Source organism: Canis lupus, chromosome X (assembly GCF_003254725.2).
Source record: "Canis lupus dingo isolate Sandy chromosome X, ASM325472v2, whole genome shotgun sequence".
NCBI classification, from domain to species: Eukaryota; Metazoa; Chordata; class Mammalia; order Carnivora; family Canidae; genus Canis; species Canis lupus.
The window spans coordinates 30,555,945-30,572,533 of NC_064281.1; the positions used below are offsets into that span (position 1 = coordinate 30,555,945).

Below are 16,589 nucleotides of genomic sequence, written 5' to 3' on the forward strand. Positions count from 1 at the left end.
GATCCACCTTGACCTGTCCCTTTATTTTAGCCTTTATGAATCAAAATGTTTAATACAGATTATGCTTGTATCTTGAATTATAAGCCAAATTGGATATTATATGTAATAGACGTGTTAAGCCTATTTTGTTTGTGACAGAGCTAAAATTTGAACAAAATGCTGTTGACTCCTAGTCAAGTGCTTCTTGTACTAGAAGCTTCCATCCCTGGAAACTCAGAACCCTAGATCCCTAGGGATAGTTGAAGGAAGCAAAAAGGGCATTATATTTAAAGCTCAAATAAAAATCAATCACCCATTTCCCCGTAAAAAGGCCATGCAAGTAAATGAGAAGGTGAAGTGTATTAGCTGAAATTACAGGAGCTCAGTGAGGAAATTGACTGTTCCCTTACCTCTACAGAAACTGTGTTGAGCAATTTTAAAGCTTAATTAGAAAATGGGAGGGGGGGGAAATGTGAGTGATTAATTATTACTTAATAAACCCAACTTGTTTGAAAGCCAGCTCTGGGATCCCTGGGTGGCTCAGCGTTTTAGCCCCTGCCTTCAGCCCAGGGCGTGATCCTGGAGTCCTGGGATCGAGTCCCACATTGGGCTCCCTGCATGGAGCCTGCTTCTCCTTCTGCCTGTGTCTCTGCTTCTCTCTTTCTCATGAATAAATAAATAAAATCTTTAGGGGAAAAAAAAAAGCCAGCTCTTTCAGAACACCAAGCTGGTGGGAGGAAAATTCAAAATGAAGGTAGACTCCATGGGAAGGTGATTGTGCACTGTTACATTAATGTGTGCAGATTTTATACATTTTGGTTTTTTTTTATCATTATGTTTATATAACATAAAATTTGAAATTTTACCCATTATTTAAGGTACAATTCAGTGGTATTGATAACATTCAGTGTTGCAGATCTATCATTTCTTGTCACTACCTCCAAATGTTTTTCTTTACCTCAAACATAAACCATGTAGCCGTTCCTCAATAATTCTGATTCCCACCTCTCCACCTAACCCCTGGTAACCTCTATCTACATTAAAGTTATATGTTTTTTCTTTTCCTGTTATTTCACATAAGTAGAATCATATATATCGTTTTGAGTCTGGCTTATTTGACTTAGCATATTGTCAATATTTATCCATGTAATAGTATCAACATGTCATTTCTTTTAGAGCTGAATAATATTCCATTCTATGTATGTACATTTGTGTATCCTGTAATCGGTGGACAGACACTTCGTTTTCTTTTTCTACCTTTGGCTATTTTGAGTAATGATGAAATGAATAATGGTGCACAGTGTCTGCATTTTTTTAGTTATTTTGTGTATATACCTAAAAGTGTAATTTATGGATCATAGTAGTAATACTATGTTTAACTTTTAAGTATTCAAATCCTTTGTACATTTGAGTTCTTTGTCAGTTTGTTATGGAATTGTACCATTTTATATGTATATATACACACACAAACACTAGATGCATATATATATATATATATATATATATATTCTAGATATTAAAACTTTATCCAGAGACTCCTGGATAGCTCAGTGGTTGAGTGTCTGCTTTGGCTCAGGGCATGGTCCTAGGGTCCCAGGATCAAGTCCCACATCGGGCTTCCCTTGAGGAGCCTGCTTCTCCCTCTGCCTATGTCTCCTCTCTTTCTGTGTCTTTCATGAATAAATAAATTAAATATTTAAAAATAAATAAATAAAACTTTATCCAATACATGATTTACGAAAATTTTCTCTAATTTTGTAGGTGATATTTTCACTTCCTTGATAATGTCTTTTGAGGGACAAAGCTTTTAATTTTAATGAAGTCCAATTATCACTTTTTCTCCTGTGCCTCATACAAATTTCAAAAATAATTCAGCAGATGCAATAACAGAACTTTAGTTACCAATGCTATTGGAATTCTGAAGTTGCACAGAACCAATAATGCTATCTTATGCTTTTAATTGATGTTCAAATCATGACTTTTTCAGTGCCAGATTATTTCTTTGGGCCCTAAGGGCCTATGTCACTGTGAATCAGCATGATTGGCATACCATAATTAAGCACAAAATATGACAAATAACTGTCATTCAGCATTGCAAGAAATTATTTTCCTGTATACTCCTGACCTGGAGATACAGTTAAAAAAAAAAAAAGGTAAGGTAATTACAGAGAAAAGTTATGTTGAAAGTATTAGCCTAGTTCAAAAGTAATATCCTGTACTCTGATTGGCATCCTGTGCATTACATCTGCTAAAACCAGACTAGCAGTCAGAATTGAAGAAAATGGGTGTGACAGCACAGCCAAATGAGTCATCTCTTACACAGATGACTCAATGCGTAACTTCCTGGCATTTTGTTGATTGTTGAGGTTAATAAAGCACGTCAATGATCACCAGAAATAACATAAGTAGAAGAAATGCATTTTGAGGACTTACTGCTAGATTGTTGAAAATTATTGTACTTCCTATGAACAAAATTCTATGCTGTCTATGCAGTCTCTATCCTGGCCCACAATAAGTACACACTTATAATTTAATGAATCCACTTGCCCCCACTAATAACATACTTGAATAACCTAAGATAAAATGGGTTTCATGCACTTAAGTGATTACAGCTACTAATCTTCCAAGAACGAGAAATTTTGAGTGCATTCTGTTATGCTTCACTGCTAAACCCAGCATGGAAGTGAAATTCCCCAAATGAATAATCAGGGAAGTATGCATTTGGTTATGGCTTTGTTGATGCATCCTTGAGTCTCCATCCAACCATTCCATCCCATCCGCCTTTAGAAGTTCATAGGCAATAAGAGATATATGGACCCCTGAAACATAATCTTTACTATACATTGCCTTACATAATACTCAACTGAAAGTCTATGTTCCTATTGTTATACTTTCTACATATCCTTGCCTAGTCTTCTGTTCCTAAACTGGGTTCCTATGCTGGGTAAGGCATGAGAAATCTAAATGAAGATGAGAGCTACAGTTTAGTCCAATTCATGTATCATGTCATGAGTAGGTAATTTCTGAAGCAATCAAAAGCTTTAAAATAAACTATGGTGCTCGTGGCTCATTAAGGGCATTTATTTATGCCCTCATTTGTTATGAAAACTTTTAGAGGTTGTCACAAAGATATTAAACACAAGAAAAGATGAATTACAAGTAAATTTTTTAGGAAGTTGAAACAACATTAGGGACATCACCTGCCATCAGGGAGGAGATATAGTCCTGTCATTTGCTCTGGATAAGTCAAAATATTTTTCTAGTTACTAGTGTATGGAGGAAAAATGAAGAGTGGCACAGTCATGCTCCATAGGTCAAAAACCAACCAATTGTTTGTGTTATCCACTATTCCTGCTGCTAACATCTGAAAGCCATTTCTCCCAAATATTTCATTTAAAAAAAAAGAGATTGGAATGGATCAAGGAAACCTTTGATAATATTACTACCCACACATTACAATGAATCCCTTAGAATATTTCTATGTCATCTGATGTTGTTGATAGATGACATTGCAACACGAAAACTCATTGAATGCAGTCTTTGCATGGTTGTGGGGAGATATGATAGATTTCAGGTACAGGGCTTTGGGATTATTCAGTTTAATCACAGAGTAGATTTTAGAGCCCCTAAAGGAATAGACAGATTGCAAGACTTTCCTCTAATCATATACTAGTATTCTTTATTCAGTAGAGATTTTAGGTCTTGGGAGCAGTTAGTAAGATACTGTTCTGCCTGTTTTTCCTAAGAGGCCATTTGCAAAATGATGGAGAGATCCAGCTTTTCAGTCTTGGATTTTTATCGTAGCAACATCACTTCCTAGCTCTGTCACCTTGAGCAAATTGCTAAGCCTCTGTACACCCCAGTTTTTCTCATCTTTAAAAATGGAAATGATGCCTATTTCAGAGGATTCCTGTCTTTGTCAGAGTTCTCTCAGAAGCCACTGTTGGGAAGTAATCTCAAGAACCAGGTAGGGCAGTGGAGAAGTGAGACAGACTATGGAAGGGATCCAATAAAGCAATACCTGCATTATCAGCTAAGTTACTACCATGGTTGATGAGGCTACAGGCTGCTCAAGAACTGTGGAACCACTGCAGAACACACACCTTAGAGGGCATGGGAAGTATGGTATTTATCTACCAATTCCTGCCCTGCCTTGGTTGAGGTTAATTTAGTGGTACCTCCAGGCTAACCCCAGTGGACTGAGCAAGCTCTGGCATCCAAAGAAGGACTCTAGGAAAAAGAGTTGTGGCTACTGCTGATTGGAAGGTGGACCAGATAAATTCCATATGGGAAACCTACAATGTCCTGGGATAAAAATGAAGTGCTCTGTAAAGTACAAGTCATAAGTCAACCTTAAATAGTAAGTATTGTATACCATGTAAATCCATTTAGTTGCAAGTTAAACAATAAGCCACAACTATCAGTTGAGTTAAAGACTGGGTTCACATCTTCATGTGGAAATTGAGAAGCATAACAAGGATTTTTGCCTGAGTTGAAGGCAACCCACCCAACTTGGGATGTTCCTGTGAATGGGGCCAACATTCTCCTTAAGAAATAATTGTGAGTTTGCTTTAGTAAACAGGCCAGTGTGTGACCAAGGCCTCCAATTTCTGCTCCAATTAGCACAGCCATGAAGATTTTTAGCTTGGGATTTTTTTTTCTTAGTTGAGCAGCAATCAAGATAATATAAAATGAGTGATTTTTAATGTGTACATTTGGCTGGTACCTAGTACATTCACAGTGTTGTGCAGTCAGCATCTCTCTATCTCCAAAACCATATTTCTGCAAAAGAAAACCTTGTACACATGAAGCAATCACTCCCCAAGGCCCATTCTTCCAGCCTCCGGCAAGCACAAATATGCTTTCTATATTGTGGATTTACCCATACTGGATACTTCATATAAATGAAATCATACAATATATCTGACCTTTTATGTGTGGCTCCTTTCACTTACTGTTTTCAAAGTTTGTTTACATTGTAGCAAGTCTTAGTCCATTCCTTTTATGGCTGTAGAGTAACCACATGCTTTGTTGATCCATTAAGGGCATTTGGGCTGTTTCTACCTTTTGACTATTGTAAACTGTGCTATAATGAACATTTGTGTCAAGTATTTGAGTATCCTTTTTCAATTCTTTTGTATTTAAACCTAGAAGGGAGATTGCTGGGTCATATGGTTTTTCTGTGTTTATCTTTATGTAAGAGGAACAGCTGAAAGATTCTCCCAAGTGACCGCTCCATTTTACACTTCCACCATCTATTTAACAAGAGATCCAGTCTTTCCACATCCTCACCAATACTTATGTTTTTCCTTTTTAATTATGTGAAGTGGTTTCTCATTGTGGTATCTCACTGCCCCAATGACAGTTGATACCAATCGTCCTTTCATGTACTTGTTGGCCATTGTGTGTCTTATCAGATACAGGATTTGCAAGTAATTTCTTCCATTCTGTATTTGGCCTTTTTTACTCTCTTGATAATATTCTGTGATACACAATTTTAAATTTTGTTGAAGTCCAATTTACCTATTATTTTCTTTTACTGTTCATGCTTTTGATATTATATCTAAGACTCTATTACCAAATCTGTAGTCAGGTTTTCATCTAAGAGTTATACTTTTAGCTCCAATAGGTAGGTTATTTGGTCCATTTTGAGTTATTTTTTGTATATGCTAAGAGCTAGGGTTCCAAACTCATTCTCTTGCATGAAAATAACCTTTTATCCCAGCACCATTTATTGCAAAAACTATCCATTTCCCAGAGAATGGCAAATTTTCATGCTCTCTTTTTCCCACATGACATGTGCATCATTCTCCTATATGTACTCATCATCTCCTTCTGCCTTCATTGCTTTTCCCCACATTTTCTATCTGCCAAACTTTAGTCATGGTACCAGCACAAATGCCATCTCTCTCCAGATCTTTTCTGCATCTGCTAAGCCTGGAATGATTACTTCCCATACTAGAATTGTGTGGCTGCTTGTTCACACCTTTATTGCAGTATTTCCCCCACTTACTCTAGTTACTGTTGTCTTTCCCCCTGCATTGTGACATCTTTGCAGGCAGGGTTGGTGTATTAGGCACTTATATGCAAAGAGAACACAGCAGTTCTTCAATGTTTGTCTGTTGGAAAACTAGACAATGAATAAAATATTGTAAATATCTAGACCTTTAATTAACAAAATAGAAATAAAGTGGAAAAGAGTCCTTGAATTTTAAATAGCAATATTTCTGGGACACATGAAAAAAGTGCAAATAGCCAAGATGTCAGGAGGAAAAAAGATGTTAGGAAACAAACAACCTGCGTATTTGATAACAATTTTGCCAATCCAAAAATTTTGTCTTCTTGGAAAAATAGTAGTATAGTGTGTCATGTCTGTCTATTTGTGTATAGAGGGGAACAGAAGGGCAAGATGCAGGATCTGAAATGCTGTGAGCTCATACACACCCAATGTCCCTCTTGGTAATATATTATGAATCTTGAATCTCCCAGTAACAGATTCTGTGAATTCTGTAGCATCGTAAGGTACATTCACATGGTGCATTGAATGATAGACAGAACATGGTCTTATCATGAAATAATAGCAAGACATTTTCAGATATTTAAATGAGAAATTATTAATTTAGTACCTTTTCTAATGAGTACCTTTGGCATATACATTTTTACCGTTCGAGTCAATCATGTTTCCCTGTAGCCCTTCAACAAATGCAGGCCAAATTATGAGATTTTGTTACCAAGGAAAATGAGTACAAGAATATAAATAGAAAAAACAAGAGAGAAAGAGAAAGTTATTACAGAGAGGGAGATTTCCTCACAAAGAAAAGGGAGGAGGATCCTTTGCATTCAAGAGAGGGAGACAGAGAAAGAGAGAGGAGACACCAGAGGTTGGTGTCTGATCCTTATATTGAATTTCAGAGGGGAAGGGGGATGAGTAAATTAGTAAAACAAGATAATTGTTCCCAAACAAACCAACCTCAAAGACAATCTTGTGCCGCACTGAGTTTGGGAATCTGAGTGAGAAGCACCTCACAGTGAGCATTGTGTAAACACATCACAGCCAAATCAGAGTATAAAATTAGAAGCATGAAGAGTAGAAGTTCAGGCAGAAGGAATTAGAACCACAGGGTCCCCTATGGCAGCTGTGTGAGATTGATCCACGATTTCCTAACTACCACATATTGAGGTCATATAAAATAGCAGATGGTATAGGTTGTAGATATTGCAAGGGGAACAACAAAGTGGGTCAAAGAGCCCATCTGGTTGAATACTACTGGGCCAGGTTATCTCTGTTCTGTGATTCCAATGGAGTTATAGTCAACTTCATGGGAATCTTCATGCTGAAGTAAAGCCTTACCAATACTTATAGCTCATCTATGACAAGAGAACAAGCCATGCCTTTCATCAGACTTGATTTAAATAAAGAAGACTACCAAGGACCAAGAGGATAGCAACAAAATTCACCTATTGATCTAAAGACACCTTTCCCATCCCTGGAAAACACTCCAGCTGTCTACTGTTCATTCCCACCCACACCATTCTCTGAAGGAAAAGAGGGAAGAAACTCTGAGGGTTGAATTATTTATCTAAGAAAGAGCGAGTTTACTTAAAAAAAAAAAAAACTATTAGAACTAGAAAGAGACCGGTATACCTTTGATTGACAAGTTTATAGTTTTTTCTAGATACGTATTAGAAGATTTCAACCACTTGTAGCAAATAGTTGGAAGACATAAATTATTTCATGATGTCTTCTTAATGTTAAAATATTGATCCAACTGTATTTTATAACACTTTCATATCTAAGGCTTTATTATTTGATCTCTGTTAAAAGTTTCACAAGAACATCTAAAACATTTAATATAGTAAGTCATTTTTGTTTACTATCAGCTTATGTGTAAATGGGCTAAGCACACATTTATAGAGTAATATATAAAAATGAAAGGTCTACCATCAAAAGGATAAGGAAGGAGTTGGCATGCTAGTGCCCATAGGTTGAATCTGGCCCACTGCTTGTTTTTTATGAATAGAATCTTATTGGAATGCAGTTGCGATCATTTACTTAAATATTGTCTATGACTTATTTTGCACTACAACGATGAAGTTGAGGAGTTGCAGCAGAGACCATATGGGCTGCAAAGCTCAGAATATTTGCTATCTGCCCCTTTACAGATAAAGTTTGTTGAGCCCCGGCATGAGGAGTCAGTCATTGCAGATATTTGGCATATTTTTACTTTTTTGCAATTGCAACAATCTGTCTCTGAAGCCTCTATCTGTTAAGGGACTTAAATTACAAATATGTTAAGATATTTTTAGAAGAGCACCGAGTATCTCCATAATTATGTAAAGGCTTAGGTTTAATTAGCTAACGAATGATTGTTTACTTTTTGGCTATTTTATAAAATAAATCCTGGATGACAGAAATCAGGTAACTTGAAACCATTGCAATAAGACAAGCTATAGAAAGAAGAAAATCATGTTTTCTTGTTTCCCCAAGTGTCCTAAAATAATGAAGTTCTTCTGTGCTTCTCTCCTAAGATGCATTCTGCTATTATTGAATACAGTAAGCAGTAGAACACTAATATCTACTAATACCCTAGATATTGCTTAAATTATCCACTTGGGTACATAGAGGAAAATTAAAAAGTAACCCAGTGAGCTTGTACATTTTTAAAATACAAGTAATATATTTAGTCCATCTTAATTGCAGAGTTATTCTAAAGGAGAGGCAGTAAAATCTTTAAAGTTCCAATTCCAATGTTTCTAAAAGATTAAAAAAAAAAAAAAAGTAAAGGGAGAAAGAGCAAATCTAGTTTGCACACTGAGCAGAGCTCCAGATATCAAAACTTACTGAAAATCAACAGAGCTTTCGATAGACACAGGCTGCAAGGATCTTAGAATCATGCTGGATTATTAAAACATTCTGATTTTATATCTTTCTTCATTTTTTCCAATTCTGACCTTTAGGTAAAGGGAGTCAAACAATCAGAACCAAATAAATAAGGCCGTCTTTCAAAATTAAAAATAGAGAACCCGAAAACCAGAAAAGAAAATATCAGAATATAATGTTTGAGACCAAAGGGAGCCACTAATTCCCACATTTGCTGTTTACTAGTGTTCTTTTAATTCTCTTATGCAACAGCAAGGCAATCTCATTTAGAACCTCTGGTAGCATAATAGGAGTTCATGATATTTGCACTTGTGAGGTCTTAACCAAATTAATTTCAAGGTTCAAAATCTGCACAAAAAAAAACTCTAGCCTGAAGATTTTTGCAATGCAGGGCTCTTGAGATGAAAGTAAACTACAAACAAGTAAAGCAGATAATCCACAGCCATTTCCCACAGTTCAGGAAAGAGACATGATCGGAAGTAGTTAAAGTTTATGCTATTGCACTGCCATTAGATGATTTTCTGTTCTTTAGTGACTCAGTTGTGTGTGTCAGTCCAGATACATTTAAGCAGTGAAATGAAGAGAAGAAATAAAATCTTGAGTTTTTTTTTATAATGGTTAAAAATTATTTCAAACTCTTAGACCTAGAAAAATAAGCCCTAAAGTTTTATTTTAAAAAACTCCTTGAGATGCCTGCACTTACAAGATATATTCACAAGTTCATTCAATTAACACTGCAAGAACTATTTTTTTTTTGTTCAAAAAGGATGCCAACTGTATGAATTTAATAAATGAAGAAGACCCAAATGATTCAAGTATGAAAAGGGCAGGAAAAATTGCAAAGGTTAGAGCAATATATTGAAAAGGTTGAAAGAGTCTGGAGCCAGCAGCTGAAAGGATGAGTTATTGATTCAAGTCCAGCTTCAGATGAATCCTTGGAGATTTGTTACAACGTGGAAGAAGATGCTCAGAATGAAATCAAGCACCAGTACTCAAGTGGCCCACAAAAGATTGGAGTTAATTATTTACTTGTTTCATTTCTCTTTTGTTTGGGAAAGAATTCCACTTTCAACTTTCAGACTAGGATTTTTGAAGGTTATTAAGATTCAGAACTGATTATCACCATGCTGATCTATTTATATAAAAGAAACAAATCTCTATATTTTCCCTTCTGTACAAGGATTACTGGGGTTCTGTTTTTGTTTTTTTAATTTTTGGACAATCAAGAATATTTCCAAAATATTTGGTTCAGGCCATATGTAAGCCAGAGATCTGTTACTCTCAGAACAATTCTTCTAAAAATAAATTATTTATTTTTGGAAAAGAATACACTTCAGTCACCCACAAGCCCTGAACTGATTTCAGGACTCCTGTGTTACATTTGATTCCGCTGCCTCTAGGATGGCAACTTTTAGAGCTCTTTGGTGTTCTCCAAGATACAAAGTATATTTCTCCACTGAATTTCTTCCTAATCAAGACTTAAAGGTGAAAATGAATAACAGTAACATTAAAATGCGATCCAAAATTTTCATTGGCATTATCAGTGTTACAATCGCTTGGCGAACTATAGATACTTGTAAAAATTATCATGAAGACAAGTTGAAGTCCCATATCCTGGTTTAGTTGTCAACTCAAACTCTTACTAGCTACCTCATATCGATTTCTCTGTCTCAGTTTCCTAACCCACAAAATGGGATTGAAAGCAACACTTCCACGATAGGATTGTGGTGAGAACACATGGAGATGATGCTCAGGCTGGCATGCGGCACATTTAGCGATGCTCAGGAAATGATTAACCATTGCTGTTTTTCAAAATATATTACTCAGGAGTACCGTGCAGATGCAATGGGAGTGAAAAATAACACAGTATGTGCAAAAATCACACGTTCTACATTTTTATAATTACGTTCGTGAAAAGAGTAGTAAAACCCAAGCCAGAAAATTAATATAAATGCCAGTAAGTTGACATTTATATTATAATACCTATGTTTGGCATCTGGGTATAGGTTCTACTTGATTCAAGCAATCTTTTCATTCAAATATTTATTGGTTTTGAAATTTAATTAAGTTGACTTGTTCTAAGACTATACTATCATATCTTAGCACAGTGGAAGTTGACTGAAGTTTGATGAACAACCTTCGTAAGTGCCCAAGGATGATAGTGAAAAAAATACCCCAGGGATCCCTGGGTGGCGCAGCGGTTTGGCGCCTGCCTTTGGCCCAGGGCGCGATCCTGGAGACCCGGGATCGAATCCCACATCGGGTTCCCGGTGCATGGAGCCTGCTTCTCCCTCTGCCTGTGTCTCTGCCTTTCTTTCTCTCTGTGTGTGACTATCATAAAAAAAAAAAAAAAAAAAAAATACCCCAGTGGTGAAGTGAAGAGATAGGATCAGTTGTGCAAATATGGAAAGAAGCAAAAGAGAAGCAACAATCAGTACTTTTGTTTCAGTCAGCATCTTTGTGTACTGGGTATAGGTAAGGTTGATGTTCATGAGCTGGATGTCTTGCCCTGTATATATCCTTCATTCTCAGCATATGCCTACTTGATGAATACTGATAAAGCAGCCCCTGGTAAACAGTGTTTAGTGGTGTTCACAGCACACTAAGCACATAGAACCACTGGATGTATATAGGGGAAACAGGATGAATGTTTTAAGATGATTTACAACCTCTCCTGCTAATAATGTGCCTTTTAGTTTAAAGTTCATAATGTATTGTCCGTCCCATGATACCTATCAAAGTATTAGGCGCCAAATGTGGATTTGATGGAGTCATAAGAAATGAAGGAATTCAAAAAAAAAAAAGAAGAAGAAAAAAAATGAAATGAAGGAATTCTAAGCATAGATGCAATGAAGTTTTTCCTTATCCTTCTATCACATACCATGCAGGGTGCTAATATGATCAGCTGGATAATTTGACACTCATTTCAATATTTCAATATTGATTTCACCAATATTGATTTCCACCAATATTTCAATATTGATTTCAATAATTTGAAACTTACTAGGTTAAGTTTCCACTTTAGGAATTGTGAAAGGAGCCAGCAACTCCATCACAACATAAGGAGAGCTAGAATATCTCTTTTAATCAAACTGCAGTGGGATTAATACAATATTAAATATCGACATTTACAGAATGAGTGATATATATTTGAAAAGTCAATTATTTTCACTAATGTATTTTTCCAGATAACTTTTCAAAAAATAAAATTACAAGTTATCAGTATAATTTGATCTTTATAGCACTTGATACCAAAGAAACTTTGATAATTATCATGAAATACAAAGAAAACTAGATTTTACATTAATAGCAGGGTCACCTTCCTTGTTATATGAATAGTTGATCTACAGCAAATATTTTCATTACACACAGGTTCCCCCTCTGACACCTCAAAGCTATAGTATACTTTACTTGGGTGTAAATGAACTTCACTGTCAGCTTTAGCAAAAAAAAAAAAAAAAATTTTTAAACATAAATAAGAAAAATTGCATTCTATATATTCTTGTAATTTAGTAAATATGAAAATAATTCTTGGTGTGTGTGTATTTCTCTTTTATCTCTGACTTTATCTCTCTTAGTCTCTCTATGTTGTAAATATAGAGACCCATCTACTTCATTGGAAAGAAGATAAATCACTACATAAACTCATATTTTATTCTAGTTCCACCACTTACCAACCATCTGGTTTAAGTATTTTGGCCTCCTGGCCTCAATTTCCTCTTCTATAGCTATATGAATGGTCTATGTTGACAATTAACTAAAGTAGCATATATATAACCAATCCGTAATTCAATCTAAAATCCCTCATTTTTGCCAAAAGTTCATTGAAATTCACTGAAAATATGTCTTCCACGGTTCCAAAGGAAAACAAATATCATTGGCAAGAATTTAAATGCAGCAACCTACTAGATTAGAGAAATGTGATATATTTAAGATGTTGAATTTAGGCAGCATCTGAACCTTTAAAAACATTTCAATAAAAACAAGTATCTGTTCATGTCTTCTGCCCATTTCTTACTAGATTGTTGGTTTTTGGGGTGTTGATTTTGATCAGATATTTCCCCAAAGAAGACCTACACATGGCCAACAGGTACATGAAAAAATGCTCCACATCACTTGTCATCAGGGAAATACAAATCAAAACCACAATGAGATACCACTTTACACCAGTGAGAACAGCTGACATTAAAAAGACAGGAAACAACAAATGTTGGAGAGGATGTAGAGAAAGGGGGACCATATGATAATTGGAATATTAGCCATCAGAAGAGGTGAATACCTACCATGATATTGATATGGATAGAACTGGAGGGTATCATACTGAGTGAAATAAGCCAGAGAAAGACAATTATCACATAATTTCACTCATACGTGGAGTATAAGAAATAGTGAAGGGACCATAAGGGAAGGAGGGGAAACTTGAGTGGGGAAAAATTAGAGAGGAAGACAAACTATGAGAGATTCCCGACTCTGGAAAGCAAACAAAGGGTTGCAGAAGCGGAGGTGGGTGGGGGGATGGGGTAACTGGTGATCGGCATTCAGGAGGGCATATGATGTGATGAACCCTGACTGAGTGTTATACTATATGTTGGTAAATTGAATTTAAATTTAAAAAAATAAGGAAAAAAAACCTCAACAACAAAACTTTTTTTTTTTTTTTTTTTTTTTTTTAGTTTAGCACTATTTATTAAGTGATCTCAGCTGTTGTAGCTGCTGTGTGTCAGCCTGTTCTTAAAACATAAAATGCTCTTCTAACTCCTCTTGTCCAGGACAGAAGGATCTTACAGGTAGCACACCAACAGAACAAACGACTCTGATGATGCCAGCTTCAATGATGGTCCCATCCAGAGAAGGAGAAGGTCATGGCATATCCAACCATGGCTTCCAGAGGTTTTGAAAAAGGAGCCTTTGGGGGCCCAGCCTGGCTGGCATTTTGATGCTGTTGGTGTGGGGTTTGTACTCCATAATGGTGTTGGGAAGGAGGTTAAGCACTTGCCGAAGCATATCCTGGATGTGGGCTATGGTTGCTTGGTCACTGGCAGTCTTATTCCATATTGAAATAATGTCCTCCTGAAACCAGACCACAGCCCCACAGATCTCCTCCCCAACCATGAACTGTTCCCCTAACATGGCCAGGATAAGATTCTCCCAGCAACGGGATGCCAAGCCCTTCCGCAGTTGAATAATCCACTTGCCACCATTTTTATTTGCATCATCCTCCCACATGGGCTTAATTCCTTTGAAGAGATGGAAGTCACTGTGGCCTGTCAGGTCCCGGGGATGTACCATGTGGCTATAAAACCTCCAGAACTGCTCCACAGAGGCAAAGGTGCCGATCTGTTTGATATTCTGTTCATAGCTCTGTGAGCTGGTGGGATGGCCGGGATTCTTCTGGAGTTCCAGAAAGTATAGTTGTTCTGCATGGGATGCTCTGCTGGGACAACACCCTTCCTCTTACTGCTGCCCTGACTTTTGTCTCATTCTGTTTTTTCCTTCTCACCATCTTTCTGTGTGCTATTTTCTTCATTCTGATCATGGTCCCCACTGTCATCATCTTTCAATGCATCGAACTTGTTGTTCATCCTCTCACCACCGCCGTCGCCACTGCCTCACAGAGTGACTTAATAACAAAACATTCTTGATCACACTCTGGTCTCCTGAACTCTTGCTTTCTCTCTACAGTAATTTTTTTTAATTGTCTAAACTTGTCTCCTCTCACCTTTTTTCCAAATCTCTTTTGTAGTAATGTACTTTTTCAAACGATATATAGACTGGAACAAAAATCAAAATAATAAAAACAATAAAACTTCCAAATATGTGGGGAAATAGTGAAATAAAATTGGCAAAATATTGATATTGTTGAAGCTGCATAACAAGTCCCTGCAAGCTTATTATACTATTCTTTTTATTTTTATATATGTTTGAAAATTTTCCATAACAAAATGTTCAAGGAGAAAAAGTGTCAAGAGGTGATGTCAATTAGATGGTAGAGTAGTAAGTCCTAGACCCTCCTTCGTGCCATAAACACACCAGTTCCACAGCAATTCATGGGAATATTTCCTTTCCGAGAAATTCAGAAGCTATTTGAAATGCTCCTGCATCCCAGGTGAATGTAAAACCAGAATCTCAAAAGCAGGTAGGAAGATTCTGGACAGCCACTTGCTAGAGTCCCTTCTCCAGGTGCAGCACCAATCAGGGAGAGACTCCCTATCTCCCAGCTCCACCCAGGGGAAGAAAGTGGTTGGCTTACAAGTCCAACACCCCAATCTTTGCCAGAAGACTCCACACAGGACTGGCTTCTGTCTTGCCACTCTTGGAGCTCTCATGGATCCAGCTGTTTAGCCAACTGAGGTGGCTGGGGCTGGTAGATGCCATAGATTATCCCTTCTGCTCAGTAAAGAGTGAGTGGATTAAAAAAATCCCAATCAGCTTCCTCTAGGAGAGAAAGAGTTGTTGCGGGTGTCTTGTGACCCAGTATCTTCAGGGCTGTGCAAAGAACTGGCATCAGATTTGCATCTTAGATATGGCATCTGAACTGGCATCTACAAAGCTGTTAGGCATGGCCTAGTCTAGCCATGTGGGAAGAACACAGGTGTTAGGCATGGCCTAGTCTAGCCATGTGGGAAGAACACAGGTGGGATTTTAGGGACAACATAAATGGGTGTTTTAGACAGGTAGATGCCATAGGATCCCAACCTATGGATGAGCACAAGTGAACAGATGAAACCACAGCTCCTGCTTCTTCCTTGGGAAGGAAAGAGCTCAGAGAAACCCTTAGAATCTTAGATTCTTAGAAACCCTTAGAATCTGTCAGAGCTGATTGGTGGAGATCTTCTGTACAGGCCAGACCATAATTGCTGACAGAGATGCCTGCTTGGTCTAAGGTACAGACACCAACACAGAAAGTCAAGGAAATTGAAGAGTCAGGTAAAGATGTTACAAATCAAGGAACAGAATCTGCAGAAACCAACCCTAATGAAACAGAGTTACATGATTAACCTGACAGGAATCTTGGCATTTTCCCAAAGAAGACATAGAGATGGCCAACGGACACCTGTGAGGTGTTCAACATCACTTACCATCAGGAAAAGGCAAATCCAAATCACAGTGAGAGATCACCTCACACCAGTTCTAGTCCAAGAAGGCAAGATAAGAGTATTCTAAAATCACCTTCTGACATGAACATACAGAATCTAGTCACAGAGCAATTCCCTCTGAAAGAAATCCAGAAACTACCTGAAGCAACAATTACACATCTGACAAATGAGGAAATACCCACCCACATCGAAATGGGTAGGAAAAACCGAGACGCTCACCAATAAACCTCACTGCCAGCACATGCCATATAATTGAAAGTGAACTCCCAACTCCAAGCTTCTCCCTGAGGAGTTTGGATCCCACATCTAGTGCCCCAAGTTTAAAAAAAACCCATCTGAGGAACAGGACCCCAAAACACCTAGCTCTGAATGTCAGCTGGTCTTGCATCTGGGAGACCCATAATATTACAGCAAACAAATTAACAGTTCTTAAAGGGCTCTCTGTGGCTGTAGCCCCAAAGCTCAGAGGTAGCAGGCAAAAAACACCCATTCCCCAGTGCTTTCCTGAACAGAATTTATTTGCATCCCTTAAAAAGTGCTGCCTGACTGGCAGGCTTCTCATATAGCAGACACTGAGAGGCTGGGTGTGATACTCCCCAGACACCAGGGAAGCCTGTGAACACCTTCCCTGC

General features: G+C 37.3%; 1 pseudogene; it reads right to left on the reverse strand.

Annotated features, from left to right (window-relative positions):
- Positions 1–13,720: 13,720 nt before the first annotated feature.
- LOC112655844 (eukaryotic translation initiation factor 4E type 2-like) lies at positions 13,721–14,463 on the reverse strand (annotated as a pseudogene).
- Between the last annotated feature and the right edge of the window lie 2,126 nt (positions 14,464–16,589).